Raw genomic sequence first — 27169 nt, 5'->3', positions numbered from 1 at the left:
CAGGATGAGGAAGTAGGGGTTATGAGCTCTCTCACAATTTGTGGCTGTGATATTTTCTTCTCTCATCCTCTTTATGTATTGTAACAGTACTGTTAATTTGTTATATTTTTCTTGTTAACAAGCATGGGCAAAATATATGTTAAATTCCAATTGGTCTCTCTCTCTCTCTTCCTCTCATTCTCTTTGTGAGAGTGCAATGTTATGTTAATGAAATATTTGTGGTTGTTAAGAGCCAAAAGAACAAACAATATGGACACACAAACAAATAAAAATATTTAGCTCTGCAAAATCGTATTATTTTTTGTTTTTCTTATTGGGGGACTCTCTCTCTTGCTCTCTCCCCATGTTCTTCATGTATGAGTAGTAAGTTTAGTTGGTTGTTTTTTTCCCCATTATCTTTGCCATAAGTTTTGGACTCTTTTTTGTTTTTTGTCTGAATGTTTGGTGCCTGTCTCTGTGCTTATCTTAAGCTTGAGGCTCCATTGTGTCTTTTTTACTATGAGGTTTTGCTATTGTTGGTGTTTTTGTTGTTGCTGTTGCATGAAAGGTTTTAGGGGCTCTCGTGTGCCTGTGTGTGAGGGGGCCCCCTAAAGAAAGCAAAACTGGTTGTTATTTGTGCAATGGGGAGCCACCACACACAAACAAAACCTAGCAAGACTCGCATGTGTTTTTTATTTTTTCTTCGTGCGCTCGTTGAATGCTCGTCTGTCGGCTAACTACTATTTCTACTTCTTCTTCTTGCTCTTGATGTCTTGCAAGACTTTCATACGAGACTACTACTATTACGGTTAAGACGACGATGATGATGACGAGTGCGACTACGACTACCATGTTAACGAGGAGCCATGAGTCTTGGTGCTTGCTCTCCCCATTATTGGATAAATGAGTAACTTGGCTGGCTGGCTCTTTGACTGGCTGCCTGGCTATGCTGAGTAAATGTGTGAATTTCTTGTTGTTGTTGTTACTGCTGGCTTACTTTCATGTGCCCGTCCATACATTTGGGGGTATTTTGAATTGGTATCTCCGTGTGCGTGTGTGTTTGGGCGAGCATGTGTATTCTTTGGTCTTGCTGTTTTTGGTTCCCTCTACAGATGACGTTATCTTAACACAGGCAAGAAATGTTATTATTATTATTTTGCTCTCATTGTGTTGGGTGTTGTGCTCAGCTCTCTTGCTCTGTGTCTCTCTCTGTACATGTGTGTGATAGATTTGTTTGTCTGGTCGTCGTCCAATCGTTTTGTTTTCGCTGGTTTTCTATGGCAATTGAGAGTGCCAGAGCGAAACTATGAAATCAGTCTGTGAACAGGCGCTGAGCACTGCACAGCCTTTAATTTTTGCCGTAACTCGTTGTTCGTTCGTGACGTTCAAGTTGATTAAAAAGCGCTAAAAATTTCAATCTGTTTTGAAAACGTTTTAATTTGTTATTTGTTTGTTTGTGTTTTCTCGCATTAAACCGACAACAACAAGAATACTACAACAACTAACGTAAAAGAAAAAATAAAATATTTTTGAAAAAATATAATTGATTTGAAGCTGAAACAAAATCATCATCACCATTATCCTCAAAAGCCCATCATTGGATAAAACAAAATGTAAAGAAATTAAACAGAAAAATTAAAAAAAAATTAAATTTTTGTTTATAAAACCCAACTCTTTGAGACACCTCCTCCGTATTTCTAGAGCGAGCATGTGGTTAACAATATATCTGTTGTTGTTTAATTTGTATTGTTTTTTTTTTCGTCGATATTCTGTTTCGTTCATATCTCCATAGATATTCCGGGTTATTTTGTTCATTGTTTGATTATATACGGGTGTTTGTTGTTTTTTTTTTTCGTTTTGGCCAAGTTATTTCCAGCCTCAAATTGTGTGTGTGGAGCCAGCCTTCTTTTGTTGTTATTTATTTTACGAAAAAAATACAACTTTCTGTTTAATGTTGGTGTTGCGGCTGGTTGGTGTAAATTTGTGAACGGCCCGAAAAAAGCCTTAATGTTTAACTACTAGTGTTTACATATGAGTGTGCCCGTGTGTGTGTGTGCGTGCTGAATTGTTAATAAATTAATAATAAGAGCGAAAAAAGGCAAGCGTAACAGGCAACATATGTCGTCGGCGGCTATTGTCAGGGAAAAAAGTGAAACCAAGAAAAACAAGAAACAAAACAAAGAAAAAAATTGAAGTTATTTTTCATTGCATCGTTTAAAAAAAATATAAAAGAATAACTGAGAGGCATTCAAATAATACCGAATACAAATTAAATTAAAAAAATTGTACTATTCAAAAAATTAAAATAAAATGAAAAACAAAATGAATATATAAGGGAAACGACTTGAAATTGAAATCAAATCATTCCAATAATAAAAAATTAATAATTAAATAAAAATTAATAAATTGAAACATAACTATTGATAATTAAAAATAATAAAGACATTTATAATAATAGTATTAAAAAATATTAAAAAAAGTTATAATTATAAATACAACATAAATTAATAAGACACATAGTAATAATTAATAAAAAAAATGTAATTTTACATTAGTAAATAATAATAAAAATAATAAAATATTAAATAAAAGTTATAATTATAAATAAAACATAAATTAATAATAATGAATAAAAACTAACAATATTGGCATCAATAACAACAACAATAATAATAATAATAATAATAACAATAATAATAATACTAATAATAATAATAATAATAATAATAATAATAATAATAATAATAATAATAATAATAATAATAATAATAATAATAATAATAATAATAATTATTATATATAATATAATAATTATTATTATTATTATTATTATTATTATTATTATTATTATTATTATTATTATTATTATTATTATTATTATTATTATTATTATTATTATTATTATTATTATTATTATTATTATTATAAAAATAATAATAATAATAATACAAATAATAATAATAATAATAATAATAATAATAATAATAATAATAATAATAATAATATTTACAACAACAATAATAAAAATATTTAAGACATAATAAAATAAATTAATGAAAATAAAATTAAATTTAAATAAATAAAAATATTAATAGAAAAATAATAATGCCAATATCAATATAAAAAACACACAAAATTAAATTTCGAGATTTTTATGGAGATAAATTTTAATTAAAAAATTAAATAATGTTATAACGAACATGACTTAAAGTAAATTAATTATAAGAGTAAAAATAATGATAATAATTAAAGACAATAATAAAAAATATAAAAATTGTACATTATAATAATTATAAATAAATTAATAATTAGCCGCCCTGCGGTTGGAAAACGCCGGCCTGCGGTTGGAAAACGTCCCTTGGGTCCAAACATATTTTGATCAATTTTTATTATATAATGTCATAAAGTCCTGCAAAAATGTTACCTGAGGTTTTTGACCGGTTGCATTGACCCCATATTTGTGGTGGTGATAGGTATTCGAAAAAAATATACACAAAATTTTGGGTCCAAAATTCTAGGCTTTTGCCTGAATTCTAATCTCTTGCGAAATTCCGTGCTGATTGGTCTTTAATTTTGACGACTGCAAAATCAGGAAAATTTTCAGTTTTCAGGCCATTTTAACCCCTAAATATAATGCGAACATCTTTAAAACTAATAGGATTATATTTTGACTCTATACCAATGCCCATGAAAGATTTCGAGAGAATCGAACAATAAAAGTGAAATCGGATGAAGGTTTCTATAAAATGTAGAGGTACTCATATGCTGTCTCTGATACACCTGCATCAAATATCATTGTTTTGCAGTACATTTAACGGATGTATAGATATATTCGGGCTCACAATTTCTTCTAGGCTGCATTCGTATGTGCCCTAATGTAATCTTGACTGATATTAAACATTTGGTGCACAATAAACGTGAAATCGGATGAATATGTATATAATTTGCAAAGATATTTCTGAGCTATGGAGTAAACATAACAAAACGGATGAACAATAAAAATGGGAGCCATGGCTATATCTGAACAGATTTTCACCAAATTTAACATACTTGATTCTAGGCTCAATTTAGTCGCTTGTGCCAAATTCCATCCTATTTGAGCTAATATTACACATTTGGAGCAGTGTAAAATACAAATCGGACAAAGATATATCTATAGGAGCTATATATCGACCGATTATTTTCCTTTTCAATGGGGTTCGTCCTTGCGGCAAACAAATGATTTGCGCAAAATTTCATCCCGAATGGAAAATTAGTGCGTACGTTTTTTTTTACAAAAATACATGGACAGACAGACTGACATTCATAAATCAGCTCAGTGATTTTATGAGGATCCTCAAATGTAACTATGGGTCTATCTCGTTTCCATCTCAATGTTACAAATAAATGCACAACGATATAATACCCTAACCAGGGGTGGTGTAGGATATAAAATTTAAGAATTTTCGGGCCGAACTTTTAGCAAAAAAAATTTTAATTTTTATAAATATATTTTATAAATAAAAAACAATAATAATCATAATAATACATTTTTTTAATAAAAAAAATACCACAATAATGAAATTAATTCTTAAAAAAATGTAATAATAACAGTAATGTTGATAAAAACAACAGTAAAATAAAAATAATATCTGAAATAATTACTAAAAAAAAACAATTAATAAAAACATAAAAACCATTAACAATAAAATAATAAAAAATTAAAATAAATGAAAGGAATAGAAATGAATGGCAAAATTTTAAGAACTCAAACCAATGAACTAATTATAAATAATTCAAATTTTGAAATTATTTTTTTTTTCATTCCAAATAATTGCAAAAAGAAAATTTCATGAATAAATATAAGTTTTAAATTGAAAAAAAAAAAAAATAAAATTAAACAACTCACAATAAAATATTAACTAAATAAAAATGAGAGTTGTTATTGTGCCGAAATAAAATCAAGAATCTTCCCGACAAAGAAGACGAAATGTCAAATACAAAAAAATGAAAAAAATTTTAGGTCATGCATATAACCCCTAAACTTTTGTTCCTCGCTTTATTCATAATAATTTCGTCGTACAAGGATATGACGCATTTACAAAAACACCCCCCCATCTTAATCCCAGATACCAAAGGAGATCTCAATAACAAATTTGATTATTCCAATCCTATCCTTCACCTAATACCAAATATTGTACCATGTGGTACTTTTCGTACAAATATAGTACGCATTTCCATATCTTAGTTCCAGTTATCAACAAAGACCTCAATAACAAATTTAAGGATTCCAGCCCTATTCCTTCACCCAATACCAAATTTTGTACTTTTTGGTACTTTTCATACAAATACAAGACGCATTTCCAAACCACCGCCAAGTCTCAAACATAGTACCATCAGTTATCTAAATATCAACTTTCAGAATTTTAATTTTATCCCTTCAAAAAATACCAAATTTATTACCATTTAGTACCTTTGGTACAATTGTAGTACACATTTCCGAAACCACCTCAATATGTCCAGGCTACACCTGAAAAGCGTTCTTAATACCAAAGTTCGAATTTCAAGCACTAGCTGTTCACTCAATACCAAATTGTACCAAATACAGCACTATTTTGTACTTTACGTGCAATTGCAGTGTACATTTTCAAAACCATATCTTTATCACTAACATATCACAAAAAGGGACCGCAATACTAATTTTCAAAATTAAGACTTCATCCGTTCACCCTAAACCAAACTGTTCCAAATTTAGTACCATTTAGTACAGTTCGAAGACTTAGTACACGTTTCCCAAAGCACCTTCATGTATCGAACTTTATTTCCAACCTTAAATCTCACAATAACTTTCATGTTTATAGCTCTATCCTTTTATGAAATTCCAAGTGGTACCATTTTAGTAGTTTAGTACCATTTTTTGACTTTTCGTAACCTTAAAGTTCGAATTTCCAAAAATCCTTTGGTACATCTATCCTGCACTCTGTCAGTGACTCTCATTCCAAATTTCAGAATTCTAGCTCATTCCGTTTGTCCAATACAAAGTATTTGGTTTTTAGCACACTTTAGTATTTTTCGTACCTTTTTAGTACGAATTTTCGAAAATCCAGCCTACGGATTTCCAAAAACTCAGCCTACGAACCAAGACTGATCCACATGCGAAACTTGAAGATTCTAGCTTCAGCCGTTTCGTCTGGTTATTGATTCTCAGTCAGTCAGTTATTTCACTACTCTTTTATATATACACCCACATATGGCAAGTGCATATGTATAGATTCGGATTTATGGGATATAGCTTCGCTGCGTTCTATGCCATAGATATAAAGTCGAAAGAAAACATTAGAAAAATTTAAATCTTTAAAGGCTCCCAAATGTAAGTTTCGATTTCTTATTTTTATTTCAAATAACAACTCTCTGTGAACCTCCGAAAACGAATTAATACAACTCTATATAAAAATAAAACAAAATATGCTATAAAAAGTGTTTCAGAAAAAAATTATATTACAATACTGGCAAAAATATATACCCTCTCAAAATCCTGTGTATATTTATATCATTGGTCTAAATAAAAATACAACAACAAATTGATACATCAAGCCTATGGACAAGGTAGGAAATTGTTTTTTTTTTCAAAATTTAATATTCTATACAAAAAATTTAAACTTAAGAATTATTGTTAAGAAGGGGGGAAATTTTGGGCGGGAAGATGTTAAAAATTCACATTTTCATAATTAATTAAATTTATATTAGTAGTTGTGAAAACTCCTAATTGAAATTCAGTGTTTCAAATAAGGTTCAGTTTTTGTTATTTGTCTTTAAAAATAAATATAAAATTATATATTTATAAGATAAATTTCTACACAATTTCAAGTCCATACCTCGATTTGGAACTTGTATATAAGTTTTTTGATTAATATGCACTGAGAAATATTTAAAAAAATTGCTATTTGAAATTTTCGTAATGTCGATAACTCACCCAATGTGAAATCGAAACCAAAATAAACCTTCAGATATTTTCTAAATCTCTTAAGACCCTTCTAAAGCCTCACCATTTAATTACAAATACGTACATACACATGTATTCAGGTTACACAAAATTTATACAATTTATAGGTTTTATTTCAATATTGAAATCAACCAACTTAAAAATCCCCATTTCAGTAACTGCTATTCATTTTTTATATCTTCATTTTTTTTTTTTTTTTTGGATTTTATTGGACAAAACATTATTAATTACCTGTCGTTACTCAGCGTGTGTGTTTGAATGTCTTAGTTAATTGATTGGCCACAAAAAGCAAAAAATTAATTTTGAAACCATGGCTGCTTCTTTTTTAACAATTTATTTTTTTTGTTAAATTAAAAAAACCTTATGATGTTTACAAAGAAATAACAAAATATTTTAAAAAATATTAATACAAAATAAAATTGGCGCTTTTTTGTCGTCTTCGAAAAAAAATTGTTAAGAAATGTTAATTATACATTCATACGTTACACAATACATCATCATTAATTTTAACTAATTACCTTGAAATATTAACCGAGATGAGGAGAAATGAGGTGGTTTTATTTTTGTTTTCGAATTTATGGATTTCCAGTAGCTGCCAGTTAAACGTTAACGGTTATTTGTGACTTCCCCCATCAAACATCTTTTTTACTCGATTTTTTTTTTAATTTTGAAAAATTTATTCTACGGGGAAAGTCATTTGCAACGGTATGCAATAATGTACTTAATTTGATTAAATTATTTTTATGGCAGATGTTTCGAAATTGTTTTTGGAAGTAAATGCAGTGGCGGATGTCTTTTTAAACATTTGCCGAAATATGTGTGTTTTTTTAAATAAATAAAATGACAGAATTGAGTTTTTATTAAAACAAGTGCGAAATCTAAATAATCAGTACGAACCAACATACTTTAAAAAACAAGTAAAAAAGCTCGGCCGGGCTGAACTTTTAATACCCTCCACCATTTGGAACGAAATTGTCAATTAAAAAAAAAAATAAAATCCGATGAAAATTAAAAAATTAAAATTTTAAAATTAGACAAAGTAGGCTATTAAAATATTCAAATGCGAAACTTGAACAAAATCGGTGACGAATTTCGCTAAAATCATCAAAATACCGAATATCGGGAGGTGCCGTTATATGGGGGCTATACGAAGACCTGTATAAATAATTTTCCATCACAGGCTGCAGTATCCATTACGAACTTCGAATACCAAATTTGAAGCATTTCCGATGAAAAATGTAGCTTAAATCATCAAATAACCGAAAATATGGAGGTACCATTATATTGGGGCTATACCAAAAAGTGGACATACAGGGCCCATTTTCATTACCAGAAGTCCTGCAGACATAATAAACATTAAAGTAAGGATGAACCCAATTGAAATTGGTGAAAATCGGTTCAAATTTAGATTTAGCTCCTCTATATATCTTTTACCGATTTCGGGCTACTTGTGCACCAAATGGTCAATATCTGTCCAAATGACCTGAATTTTGGTACGTCCAACCGAATTAAGTCTAGAAGCAAGTATATCAAATTTGGTGAAAATCGGTTCAGATTTAGCTATAGCTCCCATATATATGTTTCATCCGATTTGGTGTTTAAGTCCCTCACATGCGTAATATGCCCTCCACAAGAATGATATTTGGTACCGGACATCAGATACATCTCGAAAATACCTCTGTAAAATTTCATCGAGATCGGATCAGATTAGGATATAGCTCCTATATATATATATATATATATAATTATCCGATATCAGGTTTATTGTGAACCAAATGGCCAATATCTATCCAAATGACCTGAATTTTGGCATGTCCGAACGAATTAAGTTTAGATGCAAGTACATCAAATTTAGAGAAAATCGATTCAGATATAGCTATAGTTCCCATATACATGAGATAAAAAAACTGCAACAAAGTCAAACGCCATAATTTTTACATTTTTTTTTTTAAATTTTATTGAATTAAAGCAAAAATATGGGAAATAGAATCAAATTTTAGAATAAGTTTAGATTTGTTCGAATTGGTCACCTTTGGCACGAAACCGTCACACGCTGCTCGAATGTTGCTCTGCGGTATTTTGGCCCATTCCCGGCGAAGCGCTTTCTTGAGGAGATCGACACTTTGGTATTTGTTAGTGCCAACCTTGCTTTCCAAAATACTTCAGACACAATAGTCCAACGGATTGGTATCCGGAGATTTTTTTGGCCATTGTGAGCTGGAAATGAAGCGAGGAATCTCATTTTGTAAACATTCTTGGGTGACGGGTGCTGAGTCCTGTTGGAATGTCCTAGGTCTACGGCCAAAAAGTTTGCGTGCCCAAGGCTTTAATACACCCTCCAGAATATTTTCGCGATAATATTCGGCAATTATTCTGATGCCACGGTCGATTAATACGAGCGGAGAGCGACCATCGGCTGTTACGGCCACCATCACCATGGCCGGCACTTGAGTTCTGGTGGCCAACCGAAGGTGCACATTTTCAGCTGACCTCTTTGGCAAGTAAACGAGATAATTTTGTTTGTTTACAAATTGCTGGACCACGAATGCCAAATTCGGCAGTTCACCACATTCGGCCAAGCGAAGCAACTTTTTCGAGTTTGTTTTCTTTTTGTTGCGGTGTAAGTTCTTGCGCTTTTTGGAATTTCAATGGCTTTACACCGAGCTAATTTTTCAATATTTGCCGAATGGAATAGTGCGATTTTTTCATCCGATTTTACGGTTTTAGCTCAGCATATATTTAAAATCAGCCCAAATTTTACCATTTAGCGACATTCAGTCCGGTTCATCTATTGCTCCAATAAATATTTTTTAATATAATCCTTATCGAAGTCCTGTCATGCTCTATACAGTAATGTTATTTGGATCATAGTTGGTATGATCTACTTCACATAAATTCCCAATATAAACTTTTTTGTTACGGGAGCTCTACCAAATACAAAAAGTGTATCACTTAGTCAGCCCCGCCCGACTTTTGACCTTTCCTTACTGGTCTATTTTTAATAATTTCTCACAGAATTTGGAAATTGCATTTCAGTTGTCTTACGTTTCTATAATTTTCGCAACGATATTGAGGATAGAAACAGTTCGTGTTGGCAATTCCAGCTCTAATCTAAGAATCTCTGTTCGAAATTTGCCAAAATCTGATTTAATGTTGATGTGAATAAAAATATTGCAGCAAATTTCTTAAATCTATACCAAAGAACTGTTCACTTCCAATTTAAATAAATGTTGCCCAGTGTAAACACATGTTTTTCTCTCACCCCAGAAAAAAACGAAATTGATTAATTTTTTTCTGCCGAATAAATGAATAATTGCTTGTTAGCGCTTTCGAAATCATTAAAATAAACATTACTTCAAAAATATGGCAAAACAAACTTGTTTTTGTCTCCGTTTTTTTATATTTTGGGTTTTGCAAAAGCAGTTAACATTTTAAGAACAACAAACAACCTTAGAACCCATTTCCCTTTCATCATAACCACAATTTTATTTTTTTTTTGTTTCATATGAATGGGCATTTCATAACACAACTGTGACAACAGCAAAAAATATAATAGCAAGAACACTTAAATGTCAATAATAAGTCTTAGCGGCCGGAGCTCGCGCAAAAAAAATATACAAAACTAACTACAAAAATAAATAATAACAAAATGAAAACAATAACAAATGATAATAAATTAAATAAAAGTAAACCGGCATTTCAGTGACGTCATTTTGGTTTTTTTTTTGGTTAAGCAGACAACAAACTCGGTTCTTGTCTGGGCAGTGGCAAACGTAAATATTTCTCTCAACTTGAAATCTCCAACCAAACACTCTCTTCTCCATCAAAACACACACATGTATTTGTTATGTGTATCCATGGAGAATATGAGAATGACAAAAATAGCCGTAGGAGAGTTAAGTGTTAAATGCAGTAAGCCAAACAAACAAGTTACGCATACACACTCACACATTGTTTGGTGTTTATATCCGTGTGTGTGTCTCTGTGGCTCCCCATCAAACAAGAAAGTTAGAACAGCATCATCACCATCGACGTTGTCGTAATCATTATCATCCCACAGCATCCAACATTTTCGAGATTTGGCGGCAGATCTTCTCTAGGCATCGTTTACAAGACGGGCGTAAAAAACAATAACAAAAAATCACAACAACTACACCAGCTCTAACCCAAACACAATAGAACATAACAACACAACATAATTAGATAAATTGTGTTAAGGAAATTAATGAAAGTGTTGTATCCGTCGTTTGCTTTTGGCCTTTTTGTGTATCGCTTGTTTTTGTTGTGGTGTTTTGTTGTAACTTTTTATGTGGTTGGTTTGAGGGAGTTGGAGATGATGTTTGTTACTCTTTGAAAGGTTAAGGCAAATTGAAGGTGCGCTGATTCTAAGAACATTTCCAGAAATCAATTCAGCATTGATGTTCTTCACACGTTAGCTTTTCGCCGAACAAAAAATTTTTGACTATTTTGAGGAAATGTATACAAAAATTACTGAATTTTCCATAAATTCAGTAAAAGTAGGTCCCTTTGACTTGTTGTATCTACTACTTAAAGGTGTTTTATTTGGCCTATAGAAAAGAAAAAAATATCTGAGATCTTTCTTAAGTGCTTCCCATTTTTATACCCTCAGCCATATGGCTACAGAGGGTTTATAACATTTGATACGGCCAAAACGTGACTCATCGAAATAAGGGGTTCAGACACTAGGTTTCCTTAGACCAAATCCGTTGCAGGATATTTGAAGTCGATCTATTGATGTCCGTCCTTCCGTCTGTCTGGCTGTCTGGTGTGCACAATAACTCTCGAAGGGAATATCCGATTTGGTTCAAACTTGCTACATCGTAATATTATTATCAAACTTAGATCGAGTTTGGAGATGGTCAATATCGGCCCACTCCTTCTTATACCTCCCCCACAAAATGTCAAAATTTTCAAAAATATATTTTTATGCACAGAAAGAGAAAGGATAATACGATTTTGCTGCAACTTTGCAAATCCTAATATTTGCATCAGTGCTAGGTCAGGTGCGAAAATGGGCAATATCGGTTCACTCCAACTTGTACCTCCCACACAAAAGACCAAAATTTTGAATAATTATAATTCTTATAAAATGTGATGTAAGGGTCCGATTGTCTTCGAATTAGACACATTGCAATATTTTCATTTACTTAAGGTCAGGTGTGAAAATGAAGTATAACGGCCCACCTCTTTCTGGTGCCTCCCCCACAAAGGGTCAAAGTTTTTATTAACAAAAACGATTATAAAATCCGAAATAAACATCTGGATCTCTTAAAATTACACACATTACACTATTTTCATTAACCCAAGGTCAGGTGTGAAGATGGAATATATCGGTCCACTCCTTTTGATACCTTGCCCAAAAAGGGTAAAAATTTTGAATATAAATGAAGCTCATAAAACGAGAAATGAACACCCGATTCCATTAAGACTTGACACATCTCAATATTTCCATTAACCCAACATCTGTTACAAAGATGGTGGAAATCGGACCATTCCTCCTGGTACCTCCCCCACAAAGGGTCAAAGTTTTGAATAACAAAAACGACTATACGAAATAGGCATCTGGTTCTCTTAAAATTACACACATTGCAATATTTTCATTAATCCAACGTCAGGTGTGAAGATGAAATATTTCGGTCCACTCCTTCAGATACCTTCCCCACAAGGGGTCAAAATTTTGAATACCCATAAAATGCGAAATTAACATTCAAATCCATTTAGACTTGACACATCTTACTATTTCCATCAACACAAGATCCTTTATAAATATGCCAGAGATCGAACCATTCCTCCTGGTACCTCCCCCCACAATGGGTCAAAGTATAGAATAACAAAAACGTTTACAAAAATTCGAAATAAGCATCTGGTTCTCTTCAAATTACACATATCACAATATTTTTTAAACCCAAGGTCCGATGTGAAGATGGTATATATCGATCCAGTCCTTCTGGTACCTACCCCACAAAGTGTCAACATTTTAAATATCCATGAACAAAATGCAGGTCGTATTTATTATCCGATTGAGATGAAATTTTCCAAACAATATTTGTTTGGCCCATGGACGAATCTTATTGAAATTGGTGAGAATCTGTTCAAATTTAGATATAGCTCCCATATATATCTTCAACCGATTTCGGGTTAATTGTGCACCAAATGGCCAATATCAGTCGAAATGACCTGAATTGTTGCACATTCGACCAAATTCAGTCTAGAAGTAATACGTCAGACTTTTTGAAAATCGATTCAGATATAGCTATAGCTCCGGCATGTAGGTTTCATCCGATTTGGGGTTTTAAGTCCCTCGCGTGCGTAATATGCACTCCACAACAACAATCTTTGGTACCAGATAGCAGATACAGCTCAGAAATAAGTGTTTAAAATTTTGTCAACATCGATTTAGATTTGGATATAGCTGCTATATATATATCTTTATCCGATTTCAGGGTTTTTCGGCACTAAATGACTAATATCAGAGCAATTGGACTGAATTTTTGCACTTCCGACGGGATTCAGCCTAAAAGCAAATGCTTTAAATTTTGATGAAAATTTCTTAGAAAACACAAGCAAAAAAGCTGTAAATTCGGCCGGGCCGAACTTTGAATATCCTCCACCATTTCGAACAAATTTGGTAATTTAAAAAAAAATAAAATCCGTTAAATATTCTGTTAAAATTTTAAAAATACCGAATGTAGCCGTTATATTATGGTCCATACGACGACGTGGAACTGCATATACATTTTTTGTCATAAGTCACTACAATATTCAAATGCGAAACTTAAAAAAAAAACTTCGATGAACAATGTAGCTAAAAATACCGAATATAAAGGGGTAACACAATATGGGGGCTATGCCAAAACGTGGACCTGCACAGACAATTTTCAGTCATAGGCTATTGTATCCATTACGACAATTCCGGTAAATAATGTCGCAAAAATCATTCATATACCGAATATCGGGAGATCCGTTATATGGTGGCTATACGAAGGCGTGAACCTGCACGTACAATTTTCTGTCATAGGTTCTAGTATAAATTACGAACCTTACATACCAAATTTTCGGGTGAATAATGTCGCCTAAATCGCCAAAATACCGTCCATCGGGAGGTGCCATGGCCCATTGCTGCATGGCCCATTTTCAATACCAAAAGTCCTGCAGACATAATATACATTTGAAAAAAAATTTATCAACCTACTTATTTTTGTTCGGAGGTTAGAGTAATTTCCACAGACGGACGGACATCGCTAGATCGACATAGAATTTTATGCTGATCAAAATATGCGTACTTTGTGGGGTATAAAATGTGTATTTTGAGGTGCTACGAACGGAATGACAAACTTAAAACTTAACCCTCCATACTATGGTGGAGGGTATAAAAATGTACTCAGCTGGTAGCTCTAACTCACCTTTTTATTGTACCATGGGTATGAGCCTTATGTTTAATCTGTCATATTCTTCGTTTTTCCTTAAGCCCCACTTATCATATTATGTTGAGAACAGAATTTAGAAACCGGTTTAATAATATTTGTTGATAGCTGAACATCGCTAGATTCCAAGTAGTACTAAATATTACCGATCTGATATTTTTATTGTTCCGACGTCGCACCGTTCCTTCTGGGGCTTACAGTGGCTTAAAAAATAAATTTGCCAAAACAAATAAAATTACTCGTGAACAATTATTTTGTCAGCATATATAGTTACCAGGGTCATAGACGGTTCCAAAAACATCTATAGATGATTATTCGATTGCAGATTTTTCACAAGAGTTACGGTCTTCTATCCAATAAATTTCTATTGATGGGCTTTTTCTTCACCCATTAATAGGACTTCGATAAATAACTTTTCGTCCTATTTCCAAAAAATAATTAGAACAGTTTGCTAACTCTTCTAAATAAATCCTAAGAGGCTCAAGAAAATCTTTCGTGGTTTGATCTTCCAATTTCTCTTTGAATTTTGAAATCTTCAAAGAATATATGCATATGTATTGATTCACCCACACACGCACATGTGTTCTTTGAAATTATACATAAAATATATTCGGCCGTGAGAGGAATGATGATTGAAACTAACGAAAAAAGTACACAAATATATTTTTTTCTTTCCCATGTTCTTCCAATTTTCCCTGCAAAAGGGAAATAAAAACTACAAATCCCCAAAGCATCCCACAACAAGAATTGACTAAAAACAACAAAACCTTTCATATCTCCTGCTTGCCACACTTCAGTTTGGTATTCCTCCTCCACCAAGCAAAAGGTACTACAATTTCATTCTAATTTTGTATGGTTGATCCCGACAGCATTCATGAATATGGTGTTGTTGTTGTTTTGTATTTTTATTTATTTTGACTATACAATAATTTTCGTAAACTCTTCCTTGTTTTATTTTTGGGATATGCAAGTAACGTATGTGTGCGTGTGTGTGTTTGTCTCACCCCACCTCCAGAACACTTGACTCTTTCCCCCAGCAGCCTTCTTGGGCATCAGCCGAGTGGAGGTAGCTACTAGCTACCAATATACAAACAAACATATGTATATGCTGCCCATATAGCTCTCTCAGGGGCCTGAATGTTTTCTTTTTTGTTTTTTTTTTCTTTAGCTTTCTTGTTGTTTGGGATTTCGTTGGAATGAATATGTTGTGCCTTTGTCAGTCAGTCGTCTGTTGGAATTCATGAATTTCTTTTCGTTTTTTTTTCTTCTTCTTCATTTTCTACATCTTCTTTCATCCTACAAAAACAAAACCAGAAAAAACGAAACGACTAACAAAAGATGCTGGAGGGCCCCAAAACGTACGCACGCACACAAACAGTCTAAGGTCACTGGATTAGGGATACTTATGGGTTAATAATTTTCAAGGTTTTCACTATTGGGTATCCATCGTCAATTAAAATACGATTATAGATTTCCAAGGAAAAACCATCCCCTCTGGCGTTGACAAATATTTCTTTGTGCGTGTAGAGATTACAAAAAGTAATCTTTGGAATCTTTAGCTTTAGATGATGATATTAATAATATGCCTAGAAAATTGTAGGTTATGACGCTTGTCATTAATTGCATTGCAATCAATAATCACTTAATTTTCTAAGTAAATCAGTTATTGTGATTAATTTATTTAAGTATTAGCATTTAATCGGCGTCATATTTTATGATACCGGGGAGAGATTGGAACGGAACTACTTCGGAAGTAAAAAGGAAATCTTGGACTTAAGTCACATCCATATACTCCAATGGAAAAACCAGATGAACAAAATTTGATTTATTTATGTATTATTATATTTTTATTTTATATTAATTGTGGTTCGTTCTCATAGGCATTGTAGAACTAAGAAAGTAAAGTAACGCAATAATATGTTCACAATTTTTTTTAAAACTATAGCCTCGAAAATATCGCATCGACAAAATGCATATTAATAAACCCATTGTATATAAACAAATCCAAGATGGGACCTGTTTTCTATGCCTTTTAATTTGACAAGCGTCAGTAAATCCCGATTTCATTTATAATGCTTAGATCAAAAGATCATATAATTGATTATATCTTTATAACCTAGTCACATTGTGGTAAGGGTATTATGTCTTTGGGTATTTGTGTGCAACATGGAGAAGGAAGGGCGAAGCTATTGAAATCTGTGAGAATTGGTTCAAATTCAGATATAGCACCCATACATATATACCTTCAACCGGTTTCGGGTTAATTTTTTCCAAATGACCAATATCAGTCCAAATTATCTGAATTTTGGCACATCCGGCCGAATTCAGTCTAGAACAAATACGTGGACCTACATAACCCATTTTCAATACCAAAAGTCCTGCAGACATAATACATATTTGAGTAACATTTTATCAACCTACTTCATTTCGTTCGGAAGCTAGAATGATTTCCATAGACGGATAGACAGACGGACATCGCTAAATCGACATAGAATTTTATGCTAATCAAGAATATATATACTTTGTGGGGTCTAAAATGTATATTTCGAGGTGTTACAAACGGAATGACAAACTTAGTATACCATGCTATGGTGGAGGGTATAAAAAACGGTTCAGATATAGCTATATCTCTCATATATGTGTCTCATCCGATTTGGGGTTTTAAGTCCCTGACATGCGTAATATGCACCTCACAAGTATGTGTTCTGTCGCATTTTATCGATAATGGTTCGACCGATTTCGGGTTAGTTCTGCACCAAATGGTCAGTCCAAAGGGCCAGAATTTTGGCACATCCGACGGAATTCAAGTACATCAAATTTCGAGAAAATCGTTTCAGATATAGCTATAGCTCCCATATATATGTTTCATCCGATTTGGGATTTTAATAACCTCACATGCGTAATATGCACTTCACAAGAATGATATTTGGTACCAGATAACTTATGGAGCTCAAAAATACCTCTGTCAAATTCTGTCGAGATCGGCTCAGATTTGTGTATAGCTTCGTTATACATCTTTATCCGATTTTACTGTTATTGCTCACCATATACGTAATATCAGCCCAAATTGAATAGAAATTTGTCATATTTAACCGAATTTTAGCATTTGGTCAAACTCGTTCGGTGTAACTATTGCTCTAATAAATATTTTTTAATTTAATGCTTATCGAAGTCATATCATGCTCTATGCAGCAATGTTATTTGGTACTAGAGGTACAATAGCCTCCGTCAAATTTTGTTTCGATTCAGAGTGGGATATAGTTCCAAAATTGTGACTTTTCTAAAGCTATTGTGCCCATTCAACATTTCCCATGAACTTTCGCAAAACTTCCGATGTTATGGTGTTTATTTCGTCTCGAATATTGGTTTTTAATTCCTCAATAGTCCTAGGCATTCCCTGGTAAATATCTCCAAAGGAAACAGTCTGGCTTCTACGCGAATTTATTCTTTCACCAAAAATGTCGCGTAAAGAGCCATTGTGGCCCTCGGAGGGAGCGCTGTGGCTTCATCCTATTGGAACCATATATGCGGATGGTTTTCCACGACTGGACGCACACAATTTTCCAACATGGCCCAATATTGAACTCCAGTCATGGAAATGGCGACACCTCTTTTATTTTCAAGAAAAGTATGGGTCAATGTTGCTTTCTGAAGAGACACCGTACCGCACAGTAAACTTAACTGGGTGTAACTGTCGTTTTGAAGCACTTTCGGGTTTTTCTGTAGCCCATATCCTACAGTTTTGCTTGTTAACGAACCTACTTGATTGGAAATGGGCTTCGTCAGTCATATGAAGTTATGAATAAATTTAGGATTCTCCTGAGGTTTTTGCTGGAAATTAATTAAATAATCAAGTCATTGCTGGAAATCTGACGGTTTAAATTTTTAGACAAGTTAAGTTTTGTATGGAAACATTCTTATGGTATGCAAAATTTCCTGCAGCGACCCTATTGAGAGGTCATGTCTCCTGTTTGATGTTTCTGGATATTTACGAGTTCTCTCCTGTACCACTGAAATGTTGTCAAACGTGTGAACAGATCGTAGTCCGCCGGAATCAGAAAGATTATTTACTGCTTCTTGTTGTCGAAAATTTGCAACCAGACCGTTAATCAATTTCACGATGCTGAATCAACACAATGGTCCTTTGATTTGAATAGTAAATTTCAAGAATTTGAGCACGTTTTTCAATTGTGTACTGCTCCATTATGAATTGCACAAGTCTTCTTTACAAAAACACAAATTATAATAAAAAAAAGTTATAAGGAATTCACACCACTTCGGCCTTTCTGTACAAAACTACTTTGAAATCTGCTTCTGAAGTACCCGAATAAAACGAATTGAAACGTTCCATGTTTTACCAATAAAGATAAGGTACTATTTTTGGTAATAACTGGTACCTTGTTTATGGAAAGGTATTCGTGTATATTTTCCTCTGATAAGGTGTTATTTTTGGAAAGATTTTATGATTTTCATGTATTTTCTTAAGAGTACATTTCTGTAGCACAAACTACTCACTCCAGATGTCTGTCAAAATTGTATGTATAGTGAGTGAATTGAGATATAGCGACGAGAATTAAAAAAAATGACGATGAGAATAGTTAATACATTAATAATTATGTTTATTTGAATGGGAAAATTCTAATTTATGAACAAAATAATAACAATAAAAACTAAAAAAAAATCATTGGGAAAAGTCCACATACAGATATAATAGGAACAAGTTCATTAAGTTTTTTACAATAAATTATTTATATTTTGTGCTAGACGTCTAGGCATCGAAGAACTTTCAGCTATATAGGGCGTTATTTTAGAACATGTTCGAATTAGAGCTGTTTTTAGTGTTTGACGGTTACTAGTCATATTTTCTTATTTTTTCTAAAATATCCCAAACACGTCTCATTGTCTTGTTGGAAGATCCATTGAGTTCCGAGACCCAAATCGACAGATGGCTTTTAAATGCTCTCATATAAATATTGGACCATAGTGTTTTCTATAAAAACTACATCCTCCACTCCAGTAGACGCAATTGACCTGTCACCGCCATGTTTAAATATAGGTATTACATTCTTGGGATCTAGTATTGTTTTGGGGTTTTTTCAAACTTTCGATCGATCATCACTTCCGAAAATGTTGTATTTACTCTCGTCGCTAAATAGAACACGACTCCAATAATCAATTCCCTTGCCGATATGTAATTTGGTAAATCCTAGACAAAGTTTTGGGATTTTTTCTGAAAATAGTGATTTCTTCTAAATCATGTAGCATATTTCTTACAGTCCTCGGATGGCGAGCTTGTCTGCCATGTTCCTCCAACTTCGTAGCACTTATTTTTGGATCCTGACGTACTTTCTTGAGAATACTGCAAACAGCTGTAATTACCCTCTTCTGATAACATATCGACATCCTTCAAATGCTGTCTTTTGTTTAAGAGGTGTGTCCGTTTTTTGATTCGACTTGTGTTCACTATTTAAATTAAAATAACAGTGTTTCTTATATCTTCCATCAAAGTTCTAAGGTAATTTTTACGATAACTGATAGCTTGAGCAGGTTAGCAAGCAAAAAAGCTCTTGAATCATATCCACAAGGCTTGAAATTTTTTTAAGTTACTGAGACTTTTATTAATACAAAATTTGCAAAATTATTGCATTTACCTGCCATTTTATGAACTCTTTTCAACAGATTTTGATGACCCGACATTATCACCTTATCGCTTGTCATTAAATGTTTAGAATCTATTACCACGATTATTTAATTTCCGAAATTCTTCTAACCTGGTGATACTAAATCACTGCAACTTGTCGCGCCAATCAACATTTGTTGCGAAGCTTTAATAATTCTTTGACATAATGCAAGAAACAATAAAAGAGCAGCAAAATGAAATCCCATTTACCTACTTTAAAATGCCACATTTCCCCACATTTTTGTCTGTTCTTTACCGGTTAACCTCAGACTGTGTGCGCGGCGACTTGGCTGTTGGTGTCTGGTAAGGTGCTGCTGCTGTTGTTGATGTTCCGGCGACTGTGAGTTGCTGCTTTTGTTTTTGCTCTTCATTAATGTCTGCTGCTTTGGCGTTGCTGTGTTGTTGTTATTTTTGCCTCGGAAAGTTATCGTATTTCTGTGAGTTTAGTAATTCTTACGAAACTCTTTGTGGTCTTTCAAGTTTTCTGTGCGTTTTCCTCGTCGGTCTCGCTGTCTGTCTCTCCATATTAGATGGTCGGTTGTTTTTCTGGTGATTTTCAATTTTTTTTTTTTTTTTTTTTTTTTTGTGGCTTGGTATTCGTATGATGCTGTTGAGTTTCTGGAGAGCAGCAGCTATCGATTTTGTGAGTCCATGTGTGCGTGCGTTTGCGGGGGAATTTCTTTTCGAACGAAATATGCCGCCACCAATGTGTGTTGTTGCTGCTGCTCTTGGCTAGTGGTGAAAAGATCAATCATCTCCATAGTGTTGCTGGCTCAGTTAACGGCGCTGCCATTAATGGGTATTGTTTTTGTTTACTGGCCAGTTGAGCAGGGAGAGAGAGAGAGAAGAATTATAATTTGCGCAGCCATATGTGAGCGCCTTCTTTCACTTCATCGACACCATCCACAATCTCACAAAGTTTGTATCTTTTTTGGTTTAAATTTTTCGGGGTACTCTGCCTGCCCCTTGCTTTCGTGGCTACAGCCAATTTCAGCTTCCCGCTGCATTAGTAATAGCAGTTGTGTGTTGTTTTTGCTGCAGCGACTGCTGTTGTAAATGAGTTAACTATTTTTAGAAAATGTATCTGGTTATTGAAGATCTTTGACATTTCTTTGGCGTTCGTTTTTTTTTTGTTTTTCTGTAAATATGCGGACATACATGGATTCCTGGTGCTTCATGTTGGCTGGTTGGTTGTCTTATGTTGTGACTCCATGACGATGATCGTGCACTTTTGCGTCTGGGTGAGTCGGCATAGCGTGCAATGAATTGAAATTGTTTTTTTTTAGTTTTTCTTGCTGTTAAGCGTATTCTTTTAATAAAATTTAATTGTGCACTGACCATTGCAACTTCAGGCCTCAGCTGGAAAATTTAATTAAAAAAAGAATAATTAGAATTCATGAAATCTGATCGGCATTTTATTGTTAATGCATTTAATAAATGAGAAATGTTAATAGGAAAGGAAGTAATTTCTTGGTAATTTCGGAGCCATTTAGAAAAGACATCAGTGAGAAATATTTGAAGAAGAAATTGAGCTATTGTTTTTCGATAGCCCCTTAAATAATCAGAAGTCTATTTTTTTACATAACGCTTTGGTTCGAAAAAAAAGACCTAACGGGCGTCTTGAAAAATAATTACTTATAAGTTCTGTAGATAACTAACTCCAGTAACCAAGTAGTAGAAAAAGCTCATACATTCTGGCTCGACGTCCTTAGCATAGGAGCATCGTTGAGGATCAGACAAGCTAGAAAGAAACTCCCGCAAAACAGCAAGCACCACTTTTAAAAAAATAAACAGCGAAACTCATACAATTCTTAATCACTTCCGTTTAAATTTCAAATTCGTTACCAAATGCAAATTTATTTTAAAATTACTCATGGTCGGACTCAGTCCAGCAATTCGCCACAACTTAAGTTTAACAGACGAAATTTAGTCATTACTATTTTTAACCAGCACCCCATTCTACCTTATTAGTAAAATAGATAACCTTATACGATGTGTCACATCACTTGAAAAAAATTGTATAAAAACAGAGGGAATCTCAGCGAATTCTGTGAAACAGATTCGAACGACAGAATTGTGTCTTCATGACAAGATCTGGTATGGACAACTTGGATATATGCCAGTTTGTAGATAATATCATCGTTCAGAGTTTGATTACATGCTTATCTTGAAGACACGGATCAGCTACCAGCTCAAAAGCACCTCCTTCATATCCACGAACTATTTGCAATTCCACTCCTGAAACATGTAAATAGTCAGAGCTCAGTAAAGCTGTTGAATAAGGTCAAATAGAGAGGGTTGACATCTTTATGACAAGAAATATTCTTCACTTTTTTTTGACATATGCCAGTTTGTAGATAATATCATCGTTGAGGGTTTGATAAGATGTAGTGAGGACGCAGATCAATTACTCGGAATCAATGCCGCATAATCAATGACTACTTACCGTTCTACTACTCAAAAATTGTATAAAATCAGAGCGAAACTCAACAAAATTGTTGAAAATGATATATAACGACGTCTTCATGGCGAGATCTTTTTTGACTATCTTGGATATATGTCAGTTTGTAGATAATAGCAACGTTGACTTTGATAAAATATTATGAGAATACGAAACTGTTAAGAGGAACTGGAAGCTCCTGGCCCTGAACTATTTGCAATTGTGTAAAAGCAGAGCTCAGCCAAGTCGCAGAAAGGTCTCAAATGGATAGGATTGATGTCTTCGTGAGAAGAAGTGTCTTGAATTTCTAGAACATATGCCAGCTTGTAGATAATAGCGTCGTTGCGGGTTTTACAAGATATTCTTAGAACACAGACTAGCTATGAGCTCGGAAGCCCCTGTCACATGAAAATAATTATTTTAAATATATGTCAGTTGGTAGATAATAGCATCGTTGAGGGTTTGATAAGATATTTTGATATTACGAAACAGACAATTGATCTATTTCAAAGCTGCTGGAAGGCTTCAAATTGACTGGGTTGGAGTCTTCATAACAAGAACTGCTCTCACTTCCTTGGACATATGCCAGATTGTAGATAATAACATCGTTACGGGTTTTACAAGATGTAATTGGGACGCGGACCAGCTAAGAGCTCTGAAGCACTTGCCGCGTTACAAGAAATACTTAGGATATATGTCAGTTTGTAGATAATAGCATCGTTAAGGGTTTGATAAGATATTATGAGATTGGGAAGAAGACTCTTAAATTATTTACTAATTGTGGAAAAGCAGAGCTTATCAAAGCTGCTGGAAGGCCCCAAATTGATTGTGTTGGAGTCTTCATGACAAGAACTGCCCAGACTTCCTTGGACATATGCCAGTTTATAAGTAATAGCATCGTTTTACAAGATATAAAGAAGGCGAATAAGCTACGAGCTCGCATATCCAATTAATATTTGTCATTTTCTTTCCCTTCAAATTTTATAGGAACTAAGCTGCAAATTAGAGACAAAGGCCAGTCGATGACTTAAGCCATTAAAAAGCTCTTTATATACTTGCACCTTTTTATGGATTTCTCGGACATATGCCAGTTTTTAGATAATAACTTCGTTTCATAAGATATAATGAGAACAATTACCAGTTAAGATCGCGGCAGTGCCAGCTGCTTTAATAAAATGAGGATGAAAGATTTCAGCTTTACCACATCAGCTTTTGAGCGTCGGAATTTATTTTTGGTTGTACAGTTTGTAGTCATAGCATAGTCATACAGAATATCTGAACAAAATATATCAGTGCTTGAAAATACATAAAGTGAAAAGGAGAAGAAGTACGTTCTATGATGTTGAGGGGAGTTCAGATAACAATGCTCCAATGGAAGTAGTTTTCACGCAAAAAGTGATCAAATAATTACGAAGTAGATTTTACAGAAAATCTATTTTATTTATTTATTAAATATTAATTCCCTTAGGATTTTTTTAATTCAAAAAATATTTCTTTTTTCCTAATTCAATTAAAATTTTATAAATGACATGCCAAGCAACCCATTACCGCCACACCAAAAGGGTCAATGCCAAGAAAGTAATGTGAGATTAATCGCCAGCATAACAAGCTCATTATAACCACGATATCTAATCACGTATCAGCAATTAATATTTATAGTTTATTTTCAAAAAGCTATTTCATTCTTTGAGCAAAAAAAAGAAAAGGAAATGACATAATGCGCAAACCAAAGGGGAGACTTTATAATAATTTTAAGATATAGTGTAGACTGACCTCAAAGATAAAATTAAATGACGCACATTTATCATTTAGTGTCAGAATCTGCAGTTTGGGGTCATCCAGAAATAGTTAGTTTAATGATGACTTTGAAGATATGACAGTCTTTATGATATGCAGCAAATGTGGAATATTTTGCAATTGAATTGTGGTAGCCTTTTTTCCATTTCAATCCATATTTACTTACTTTCAATACATATAAATATTTTGTATTTTATTTTAATCCATTTTTTTATGGATTAAATTTTACGTTTTATTTTCATCCACTTTTTTTGGATAATGTTTAAGGTGTGTGCGATTGTAGATATGTGTATCCGAACATTGTTTTTCCAACAACATTTTGAGTCTCTTTGTTTGGCAAAAAAACATATTAACTAAGGCAAACTCAAAAAAACCAGTTTAATGGTTTCGTTTGCTTACAAATTGTGGTGTTCACTTCCTTGATTGTGAAGGCTTTCGGTTTGCTACAAAATTGATTCAGACACCAACAGTGGAACCTTTAACAGAATATGGATAATTGTTCCTCAAAAAATGTACAAAATTTAAAAAAATGGTTCCACAAAAGAATCTGATTAATTTTTAAGGAAAATACATTCAAGATGGGGACTAAATCCAAAAAATTACTCACTGGCTGTACAGAAGTTTGCAGATAATAGCATCATTGCGGATTTTACAAAATGTAATTAGAACACGGACCAGCTATGTGCTCAGAAGCACCTTCCGCATGACAAGAATTATTTAGGATATATGTCAGTTTGTAGATAATAGTATCGTTGAGGATTTGGTAAGACATGAGATTGGGAAGTAGACCATTGAACTATTTACCAATTGTGTAGAAGCAGCGCCCAGCAAATTAACTAGGTTGGAGCGTTCATGGCATGAACTGCTCAGGCTTTCTTTGACATATGCCAGTTTGTAAATAATAGCACCGGTGCGGGTTTAACAAGATATAATTAGAAGTCGGATCAGCTACGAGCTCGTATATCCAAGTACTATTTGTCATTTCACTTCTCTTCAAATTTTATAGGAGCTGAGCTCTGATAGGTCTCAAATTGACAGGATTGGTTTTTTCATGACAATAACTTAAGGTGAGAATATATACATACCTCTACATGGATTGTTCGGACATGCCCGTTTGTAGATAATAACGTCGTTGCATAAGATATAATGGAAACAATTACCAGTTACGAGTGGCTTCACGGACAGATAAAGGAGAACGGGGTTAGGCCTTTTTATAGAGGAACTGGAGAAGGAAATATCTCTCCACTTACCGAACTATACTATGGGTCTACAGGCGGAAATCCAAGAAATCTCATGGACTTTGAACTAGTTTAGTACTAGCACAAAACCAACTTCCATGACTCAAAGTTTGGGGAAGAGAACAGGGCTAGGCCTCTTTATGAAGAATCTGGAGAGGGAAATCTCTCTGCGCGTACCAAATCACACTACGGGTTTCCAAGCAATCGAAGAGGGTTTGACTGTAAATTCGTCACCAGGAAATTTGACTGAGAAAACCTTCTCTGACCGAATACCAGAAAAGAATTTAGTTGCACTGTGCAGAAACCCTAATCCCGGACAGAGACTCGCGGAACAACGAAAACCCAGCGAGTATGTCGTCTAGAAGCCGCTGCTTCACGGACGACTCAAAATTTAGGAAGAGAAGAGAATTAAGGAGACTTTTTCTGACTGAATAACAGAAAGGAATTTTGTTGCACTGTGTGAAGCATATATCCTGGAGAGAGACTCATGGAACAACGAAAACCAGTTGAGTATGCCAGCTGGAAGGTACTGCTTCACGGACTGTTCATAGTTAGGGGAGATAACGAGACTCTGAAATGAAACGACTCGAATGAATTTAGGAACAGAAGAAACTTATATAGACTATTTCTGACAGAATACCAGAAAATAATTTTCCAGCACTTTGTGAAGCACTTTTCCCGCTCAGAGACTCGTGGAACAACGAAAACCTGCCGAGTATGCCAGTTTTACGGACGGTTCAAAGTTACGGGAGATAAAAAGACTTTGAAATGAAACATTTTATAAAGGAAACATTTTTTTGTTTCAATTTTTCATAGAACAAGAAATTATGCCCAGGACATAAAGGCATCGGAGGTTACGAACGGACAAACTCTTTGGCGAAAAATGTCAGAGGTTATGTTATTCCCATATTCTGCAGTTTGACCCAATCCTTGGCAATATTTCTCCTGTGGTAATGCAAAAGACCTTAAGGCCCGCAAATCCAGTTTATTTAGGACATTCGGTGCAAGTTGCTTTTGAGATAGGCAGGTGCTCCTAGTTCGTAACTGATCCGTTTTTTTATCATATCTTATGAAATCCTCGATGGTATTATCTACAAACTGGCATATGTCCATGAAAACCCATAGAAGTTCCTGCCATGAAGACACAAATCCTGTCAATTTGATAGCTTTCAGCAGCTTTGCAGAGCTCTGCTTCTATATAATTTTAGAGAAGTGAAATAAGAAATTGTACCTGATTATACGGCCCCACAACGACTCTATTATCTAGAAATTGAACGGGTGTAATCATGGAGCATCTGGGCTTGCAAGCCCACCTATACATAATAGTTTGTTCGGATTGTAGTACTTGCAGAGCATGAGGAGAAGCGGATAAAATAATGGAATATTTTCTTTGCCACTGTCCAGCTTTTTCAAACTTCTGGAAACAGTTCTTAGGGGGAGATACAATCAGAGATATTGAATACGTCGAGAAACACTTTTTTTTCCAAACTTCTGGAAAAAGTTTTTGGGGAGAGATACAATCACAGATCTTGGATACGTAGGGGAAGATGAAACCTCCGAATATTTTCTTTGGCACTGCCCATCTTTCACAAACTTAAGGAAACAGTT

At 33.8% G+C, this 27169-nt stretch overlaps 1 protein-coding gene across 12 annotated transcripts in view; it reads left to right on the top strand.

Annotated features, from left to right (window-relative positions):
- The first annotated feature begins 1235 nt into the window (after positions 1–1235).
- Positions 1236–27169, top strand: part of LOC101900996 (protein muscleblind) — a 277915-nt gene continuing 251981 nt past the window's right edge. For 3 of the 12 annotated variants that reach the window (XR_009343172.1, XM_059127644.1, XM_059127646.1), the window contains exon 1: positions 1279–1592. The gene's annotated coding sequence lies outside the window, so the exon portion shown is untranslated. Of the gene's footprint in view, positions 1593–27169 lie in introns of all 12 variants that reach the window. The other 9 variants (XM_059127638.1, XM_059127637.1, XM_059127639.1 and 6 more) reach the window with 9 other exon arrangements.

Source organism: Musca domestica, unplaced genomic scaffold, assembly GCF_030504385.1.
Source record: "Musca domestica strain aabys unplaced genomic scaffold, Musca_domestica.polishedcontigs.V.1.1 46, whole genome shotgun sequence".
Classification (NCBI taxonomy): domain Eukaryota; kingdom Metazoa; phylum Arthropoda; class Insecta; order Diptera; family Muscidae; genus Musca; species Musca domestica.
This window is presented reverse-complemented; position numbering and strand designations above follow the sequence as displayed.